Source organism: Dendrobium catenatum, unplaced genomic scaffold (genome assembly GCF_001605985.2).
Source record: "Dendrobium catenatum unplaced genomic scaffold, ASM160598v2 fragScaff_scaffold_390, whole genome shotgun sequence".
Taxonomy (NCBI): domain Eukaryota; kingdom Viridiplantae; phylum Streptophyta; class Magnoliopsida; order Asparagales; family Orchidaceae; genus Dendrobium; species Dendrobium catenatum.
Genome location: NW_021318852.1, coordinates 8,976,733 through 8,986,671, shown reverse-complemented (window position 1 = coordinate 8,986,671; position 9,939 = coordinate 8,976,733).

Genomic DNA, 9,939 nt, shown 5'->3' with positions numbered 1-9,939 from the left:
GATGCTACACATAACTAAGTCCCCAATAGAGATAGGTCAAGATTTCACCATTCGATTATAGTGACGAGCAATCCTTTGGTGGTATGCAGCGGTCCAGAGTGAGGCTTCATCTCTTAATTCTAAGAGGAGTTCCAAATTTTTTCTAAGCCTCTTCTCATTGTTAATTAGTCAAAAGTCTGAACTCTATTACTCGAGGCTCTAATGTCAATCTATATGACTGATTCTATACCAAAATATAGATTATACGAGGTTTATCATGTAGGAGTTCTGGCAGTGGTTTGATAAGCCCAGAGGACGTTTAGAAGTTCTTCAGCCCATTGCCCACAACCTTCCCTAGGCATATCTTCAGTCCTTTCAGAATTATTCGTTTTATAACCTCTATTTTCTCATTTACCTGAGGATAATCGACAGTTGTGTGGATGAGTTGAATATGAAAAATCTTATAAAAAGAAGTAAAGATTTTTCCAATAAATTATGTCCCGTTATCAGTGATAACCCTTGCAGGAATGCCAAAACCATAGACTATATTCTTCCAAAAGAATTGTTTGGTATTTGCTTCAATAATCTTTGTTAGAGGTTTTGTCTCCACCTATTTAGTGAAGTAATCTACAACAAGGATGATGAACTTTCATTTTCCAATGGCTATAGGGAAGGGTCCCATTATATCAATTCTCCACTGGGCGAATGACCAAGGGCTCTGAAGTGATGCAAGCTCCAGAGCGGGTATATGGGTGAGATTAGAATGCAATTAGCAATTTTTACACTTTTGAGTAAACTTAAGTATGTCATGTTTCATTGTAGGTCAATAGAATTCTTGTCTCATAATCTTGTGTGCTAATGCTATTCCTCCTAAGTGTGCCCCATAGATTCCAAAATGAACTTCTCGAAGTGCATAATCAGCTTTTAAAAGTGGAAGACACTTGTGATACAGTCCAGTGAAGGCGTGTTTATACAACTTATCGCCAATAATGGTGAAATTTGCTGCTTGTATCCGAAGTTGTATTACAGTCATGAGCTATACAGGTAGCACCCCATCTTATAAAAATGATAAAATGGAGTCGATCTAAGATGCCTCTCTTGATTCATCGATTAATTGTATGACCCACGGACCTTTGATACTTGAAAAGTTGATCTCCTCGATACACTTTCTTTTATAAAAATCTCTTATTGTTGATGTAGCAAGTTTAGAAAGAGCATCTACTCGTGCATTTTGCTCTCAAAGAATATGGATGATCTGATGCTCTCTTATACGGGCTAAGAGTAACTTCACAATGCTGCAATACTAGGCTATTTATGGATTGTGGATATCAAACTCCCCCTCTACCTAAGAGGCGACTAATTATGAATCAATGTGGATTACTAAGTTCTGCACCTCACAGTTAATTTCTAGTCTCAATCCAACAATAAGGGCCTCATACTCTGTTGTGTTGTTTGTTGTTGGAAACTTAACTCGGATTCCATACTCAAGGGTAACTTTCTATGGAGAGATCAACAAAATTCTGGCCCCAGCACCAAAACATCCAAAGGCTCCATCAGCATATAATGTCCAATAGGAGGAGAAGGTGAAGCACTTGGTTGAATATCAGATACAGAGATGGTGCATTTAACTATAAAATATATGAGTGCCTGAGATTTGATATCGAGCCTAGGCAAGTAGTGGATGTCAAATTCTCTCAGCTCTACAGACCACTTAATGAGCCTACCAGACATTTCTGACTTTTACAGGATATTTTTTGTGGCATATTTGTGTAAACTCCAATTGTGTGGGCTTGAAAGTAAGGGCATAGTTTTCTAGTGGAACAAACTAACGCCAATACTGTCTTATCTGCTAAAGGATAATATCCCTCTGTTTTAGATAATATTTTACTGATATAATATATGGAACATTATACAATATTTTCTTCTTGTACCAAGTCTGAACTAATGACTTGGGCAGAAACAGTAATATATAAATACAACTTTTCTCTTGGTGTCGATTTAGAAAGTAGTGTCATGGATACCAAATACTTTTTTAGTTATTCAAAGGCTTCTTGGCATTCATCAGTCTATTAGAATCCAGAACTACGAGCACCTCTAAGTATAATGAAGAAGGGAAGATATTTATCTCCTGAATATGCTAGGAAATGAGATAGTGCTATAATTCTTTCATTTAGTCTTTGGACCTCCTTGATATTCTTTGGTGGCACCATGTCCCTTAGTGCCTTGATTTTCTCGGGATTAGTTTCAATCCCTTAGTGGGTTACCATAAACCCTAAAAACATTTCAGAAGTGACTCCAAAAGTACATGTAATGAGGTTGAGTCGCATATTATAACGTTGCAATAAATGAAAGCACTATTCTAAGTCTGAGATATGTTGAGATTTTTCAAGACTTTTTACCAACAAATCACCAATATACACCTCCATATTACGTCCAATAAGGTCTTTGAAAACCTTATTTATGAGATACTAATAAGTTGCTCCAGTATTTTTGAGCTTGAATGACATGAACAGATAATAATATAAACATTTATCTATTCAAAAATTCGTTGCCTCTTCATCTGTGATTCATCTTTATTTGATTATAGCCAGAATATGTATTTATAAAACTTAACATTTGAAGCCCGAAGGTGGTATCAACCAATTGATCAATATGAGGAAGCGAAAAGCTATCTTTTGGACAGGCTTTGTTGAGATCTATATAATATACACACATTCTCCAAGCTCCACTTTCCTTCCGTACCATAACAATATTTGCCAACCAAGTAGGGTAGTGCACTTCCCATATAAATCCAGCTTCTAAAAGCTTGTCCACTTCTTGCTCGATTGCTTGTTGACGATCTAGCAAAAAATTTCATTTCTTTTGGACTACTTGCTTAGATGTCTGGTTGACTTGGAGGGACTGCACAATCACTTCAGGGTCAATTTTAGACATATCTATCAGACTCCATGCAAAAATATCCTGATTCTTTCGTAAAAAATTTATGTATTTTTTCTTCTCTTCGTCAGAGAGAAGGGATCCAATCTACACGGTCCTTGAAGGGTGTTCCTCTGATATGGACACATTAGTGAGGTCTTTTATAGGGGAAGCTCTCTGAGGGATATCCTCGCCTCGGAGATTAAAGTCCTTGATGCTCATGTTAACCATTTGATGTGGTTTAACCTGCCTAAGATAACATGTTTGTGTTATTTGTTGATCTCCACATACTATACAAACTCCTACCAAGGTAGGGAACTTCATCTTAAGGTGAGGGATGGAAGCGACGATCCTAAAGATTGACTGGAGTGGCATTCCAAATATAACATTATAAGCCGATTCTGACTTTACAACAATGAACTGAATGGAGTGTGTAATCAGTCGAGAAAATTCTCCAATTACTACTGGGAGACTGATTGTCCCTTCTACTCGTACATATCGATTGTCAAACCCATACAATGGACCAATAGCAGGCTGAAGCTTTTCTCTAGTAAGACACATATTTAGAAAAGTGGAATAGAACAGGACATCTACGGAGCTTTTATTATCCACAAGAATTCTTTTGACATTATAACATGGGTCATCTATCCTCGTATTTATTACAAGTGAATCATGATGAGGAGTTTTTACTCCCTCCAAATCAAATTAATCAAAAGTTATAGAATAATTGATATGAGCCTTCTTTAGCATCGGGTTTTCATCTATAACCAAAAAGACTTTATCAGATAACAAGGGGCCTCCTACGATTATCTCAATTTTACCAACTATTATTTGATTATTCACCAGTTGTCTCTATTATTGATTTTTCCCCCCAGCGGGATGAGCTTCCTCTCGGGTAGGTGGATCTCGAATAAATTATTGAAGATAGCCTTGGCGGATAAGTCTTTCAATCTCATCCTTGAGTTGCTTGCAGGCTTCGGTAGTGTGGCCCTGACTACGATGAAAGTGACAGTACTAATCTTGATTTCATGTGTTCAGCTTCAAATAATTTGACCATTTTACTATATCTTGATCTCGAGCGACCATCAACACATTTGCTCATGATGTGTTGAGTGGGGTATACTCCTCCTATCGAGGTTCCCGTCGCGATAATGGATGTCTAAGAGATAGATTATTCTTCCCTTCCTTCTTCCGTTATAAGAATGAATTATCCATCCCATGTGCACCTTTGCACTTCCCATTAGTTTGTTCAAACTATTTTTTGTGAGTATTTATGGCTTCATCTATATAAATTTGCCCCTCCACACGATGGGTCAGGTCAGCATATAAATGAACAGTGTCTCGCATGAGTGCCAAATAGAAAGGGTCAGGATGAAGGCCTCCAAGAAAGACCCCTCTCAGTAATTCAAGGTCTACTCCTAAAATTTGTCGATTCTTGGTGGAAAATCATTGAAAATACTTCTTCAATGATTCTTCTTCATTTTGATGGATCTTGGAGAGGTGGGAAGAATCCTTAGCAATTCTTTGATTAGCTACGAACTGTTCGACGAACACTTTGAATAATTTGACAAATGAAGGGATCATTCCGGATGAAAGAGAATAGATTCACGTTTGAGCTTATCCTTTAAGGGTGGTAGAAAAAACCTGACATATGAGTGCATCCGAGGCTCACTGGATATGCATGATGATTCTATAGTGATCGATATGCTCTTATGGGTCTGATGTTCTGTCGTAGGATTCGATGCTTGATAGTTTGAATCCAACCGAAATGTGATGCTAAAGAATGGCTTCAGTTAGAGGTGATGACTCCTGAAAATTCCACTATCAAAGTGTTTACCTCACATCTTCTCCGGGGAACTCTTTCAGTACTAATCTCCACAGTTCATGATATAGGGCGTTGCGAGGGAGCTCAAGAATGTACGGTTGGGCTAAATCTTCTAGGAGATCTGGAGGAATGCGAGGTTGCTGAGTTGTGGGCAAATGATGCGTAGAACTTATTGTATCGGCAAGTTCGTTATCTTGGTGTGATTGCGGATGTCTTCTTAGCTGAGGTAGATGAATCTCCGCTTGAAGATGTTTGAGTTGAACATCTTCAACCAGTGGTGGAGCTCAAGGGAGAAAAACCTCCTCTTGTTGTGGTAATGCTGGCTGTCGAGTCTCTCGCAGGAGTTGAAGGATCTTGTTCTGAGACTCTTCCATCTTTCAAATTCTATCTTCTAAGGAATGTCTTGATGTTCCTTCTCCAGCATTATTTTGCCCCCTATGATAAAAAGAGGAAGATATCGGGCATCTATGATTCATAGACTGATTTCTAGATTGGTGGGAGTTGGAGCGAGAAGCTCCAACGATACAACTGCCACATTTGTTGACCATCATAGCAACACTTAAAATTGCGGGATAATGCTTCCCACAGCGCCAAACTATTGCGGACTAGAATATTCGGGGTGATAGAGTTAAAAAGCTTTCGTCTCGGTGTTGTACAGATATTAAGTACACAAATAGAAGATGAAATAACACTAGAATTTTTACGTGAAAAATCCTGAAAAGGAAAAAAATCACGGGCCACTCCTAAATGAAAGAATTCTACTAGTATTTGCTTGAGATATAATAGGCTGTCTCGTTATTAAAATTTTGGATGAACAAATTATAATGATTCACTTCTGAATTAAAAAACAATTACAAACAAGTTGTGTATTCAAGATGAATTCAATATCACTTAAAGATTAGATAGAATTCCGGCGTCACTTGGAGATCGGGCAGAGTTCTGGCATCACTGGAAAGTTGAGCGGAATTCTGGCAGTGTGGAAGTCAGATAGAATTCTGGCGTCTCGTGGAGGTCGAGCAGAATTCTGTTGTCACATGGAAGTTGAGCAGAATTCCGGCAATGGTCGAGGAGTTTCTTCCCTCATATCCTTCTTCTCTTCTCTTCTCCTTCTCCTCTTCTTCTTCTTGCTTGGGTCCCCTTTCAAGAGAAATGAGGGGTATATTTATAAATTTCTGGAGTAAAATGGCCCACAAATAGGTGAGAGATCAAGGGTAAATGGGGAGTGGTTGGATGGACGGCCGATATTGAATCCCTTGATCGTGTATCGTTCGTCAGACATTTGAAGGTCTTAATGATGTCGGAATTTGGTGACCATGGGCTTGTTAGATTTGTTTCGTCGAGCAGCCCAATTAGTTTATAAGAACGTTATGTTTGGAAACCATTTGGTAACTCAAATTGTGGTTCGAACTTTCCAACTGTGCTTCGGGTCCTTGATTTTGACTCATTTGGGCTCTGATTGAGTCGAATTTGGTGTCGTTGGGTTCGTATTTCTGAGACGTTTATTTTGATTGTAATTTTACTAAAATCGGAATTAGGATGGTCCCAATTGTAATTTTGAAAGTTTCCAATTTGATTTTGCATCGAGATTCGTGCCCGATCAAGATAATTTTTTGATGATATATTAAATTCCAACAAGAAGTGAAGAAGAAATTTTAGTCGTAGCCCCCTCATTCTTAGGAGGATCATCACCCAAATAAGGATGTAAAATCGAGTATTCACCTTTCGAGTGACCCAAGGCTTTACAGTGAAAACAATAAGAGGGGAAATCTTCCATTTCCACAGATTAAATGTAACCCATATAGTCTTAAAACCCAGCCAAACTTGTTTAGGATAGCTTTTAGTGACATCTAACTCAACTGGAATGCGAGCAACCAAGGGCCTTATGCCATTAGTAGTAGCATTATAAGTTCTCAAGAGGTGACCAAATAATGACCACAAACCATGCAGTATGCATGGGGAAAAGAGGTGAGGATGAAGATTGAGGAAAGAGACCCAAATAGGAATGGTAGGGGATTCCGTATTGACATCAAAATGGGTAGTCTACTTAAAAAGCTTGATGAAACAATTGTTTGCGAAGTAAGAGCGGTGTGAAAACACCCAACAATAATCTAAGTCATTCATTAACTTAATTAACAAATTAACAAATTGTTAGGATCAAGCAAAGTGAAAGAGAAATCACCAAAGAGCTTTAAGTTAAAGAAAAACTTTTGAATAGCATCGAGACGCAGAAGGTGCCCAAGAAATTTCTCAACCAGAGCAGAAAGTTTGAGCGGAGGAAACTCTAGAGAGGTCAAAGACGTAGATAAAACAACTCTAAAAGATCGCGATTTGTGCTTTCCATCTAAAAATCTGGGGTTAATCAAACGATTCGCAGCCATTCAAACAAAAAACCGGCCAAAGGAATAAAATTGGAAGAAAACTAGAGGGACTTAGGGAAGAAAGAAGAAATTTACCCAGCCGAAGCAGAGCCAAAGAGGGGACGGAGCGATGAAAAAAATATATATACATCATGTGACCTTATGTTTACATTTTTTTAAAATTAAAGTACTTAATTTAAAAATTAAATTCCAAAATGACCTTATATTTACATGTTCACCATCCTTAAGATATATTAGGGTTATCATATAATAACCAATCATATAATGAAAATTTTAAATGTACAAGCTAAACTAATTATTTATATTCATCACTTTACCTTCTCAAATTATCTTGATTTATCATTTATTATTCATCTTCAGTGTGCAAAGGCTCCATTCTCCTAGTAGAATTGGTAATCATACTTTAGGCAAAATATATTTAACTTATAAAAGCACTTATATTAAAGAAAAATCTTAATGAGTCAACATACTGCTTTGTGACTTGCTTTTAACATGAGATACTAGACATATATGATCAAATTGATCGGCTAGACTAGACAAATTCATTGGAGTCTAAAATGATTCGATTCAAGTTCAAACGAGCACAAATAAAGAATTTATAGTGTATTTAAGAGTTTTGAGATATTAATTGAATGATAAAATGATCTTCGAACTTGATATGCTTATAGCTAAATTGAGCATCTCAATAAGATGAATCTAATGAGCCTAAGATCGGTTAATTTTAACATCATCAAGACACTTAAATATTGATTGAACGGTTTATGAATAAGTGGTTTAATATGGGCCATCCAATGCAATGCTTTTGATCAAATTTACTAAAATTTCTCTCTCATAAATCTTTAAACTCCCAAAGTCTATGGTTTCCTCTTCTCAAAGAAAATTGACCAAACGGATTACAAACAATCTCTTGACAACAACTATGATATTTCAAGGCTCTATTAAATTCTACCATGGAAACTATTTTATATAGTTTATGTGCACTATATTATATTAACACATTATCCAATTACGAGGAAAAGTATCATTTATAATCGATGGCTTATGTTAATAGCGCAATAACTTTTCTTTGCTTTGAGTTTTTTACATAAGCATGCATCATTTATGATGAATGCAATACATAAATAATCAAATAAATAATATATTCATCTCAAAATAAATCTAAAATTTTAAAATATATTGTAATCAAATTGTAATTAAGATGTAACAATCAATAATGCAATCTAATTTATGTGCTAAACATAATAAATTTGATGCTAACCCAACATTCTCTTAATCTTAAGGGTACTTAAGACATAATTAATTAATGGACCCCAAAGCTTAACCACAACTACCCTACCTCTCCTAATTAAGTCATAATCACCCATGCACTTCTTCCACAGGACAACCTTAAGCATCAATTACTTCAGTTGATAGCAATTTGGCTGTTAATCACATGACCTTGAAAGATACCTTATGATGATAAAATATCATGATTAGAAGCACGAATTTTACAGCAATTTCTTCATACAAATTTTGATGATTTTTTGCAAGTTCTCTTCACTATCAATCTCCATCTTTGTTTGTTTGGTAACACTTATGTGTTTCTCGTTGCTTTCTTTCAAAGGAGATTGATGTGAGCTCGTCTATTTCATTGCTACAGCTAATATTGTTCTCTTGTAATCGTTCAATGAACTGATAATTGAATGTCATCATCACTTAGGGTTTAGGATAGTGATGGCAGGTTTAACATGAGAGAAGTACCGAGTTTTTAGGCTTCGTTTGGGACAGTTTTTTTACTGCTTTTTAAAGCAATTTTTTAATTCAAAAATTAAAATTTTATACTAAAAAACTGCTTTAAAAAATAGTATGAAAGCTGTCCCAAACAAAACCTTAGACTTATGACATATATGGTTAAATACTAATTATTAGTCATGTATTTTTTTTAGTGTGAAATCAATTTAATTGGACAGGAATTTCGATGCATATTTGAATTGAAATTTTCTGGAATCAAATTTAGGATCATCTGAACTATGATTTTAGATTTAGGGTTACAATGAACTTCCTGATCTCTTATCTCCTCTCCTCAAAAGAGATCAATCAAACATACAATAAATTATCTTTTGATGACACTCCTGTGCTACAAGGTTCTTTCAACTTTCATATAATATGTTCTATATAATATTTATATACTTAATTATATCAACACATTTATTAATTGCAAGGATGGGACATTTTTATAATTAAAATATATACTAGCGGAATTATTTCAATTGGGGCAAATCGCGTGATTTCTCTTTCTAGATTTTTCACGTGAAAATTCTTATACCACAGCTAACTCTTTGCTTTCAATATAGACTGGGTTCATGTTAAATATTTTTTCAATGTTGTTGTGAATTTTTTTAGGACTCAATATGATTAATGATAATTTTTAATCTAACTATTTACATTTTAATTAATCATTCAACTATTTTGAAATTGTGACAATTTAATGAATACTAATGATGTATGCAACAAAAATAAATAAATATTTAGCTACACCTTTGCAAAAAAATATTGTATATATTATTAAGTACTTGTCAAAACATCAAATTTTTAAACTACTCCTATTAATTATCTGAATTTTCAGTTAAGTTTGTTAAAATAGTGAAAAAAAAAGGAGAAGAAAATATTTTTTGTGTATTTGTTTTATATAGTCCATTCAATTATTGGGGATATTTTATAAAATTCAAATGTATGCAAATTAGGAATAATAAGTAAATATAAAACTAAGAAGATGATAGGTTTTCCATAATAATTAAGTCTAAATTATTGAGCTGTTTGAAATTCTCCTTAATTTTCATTCAATAATATTCAAGTGTTAAT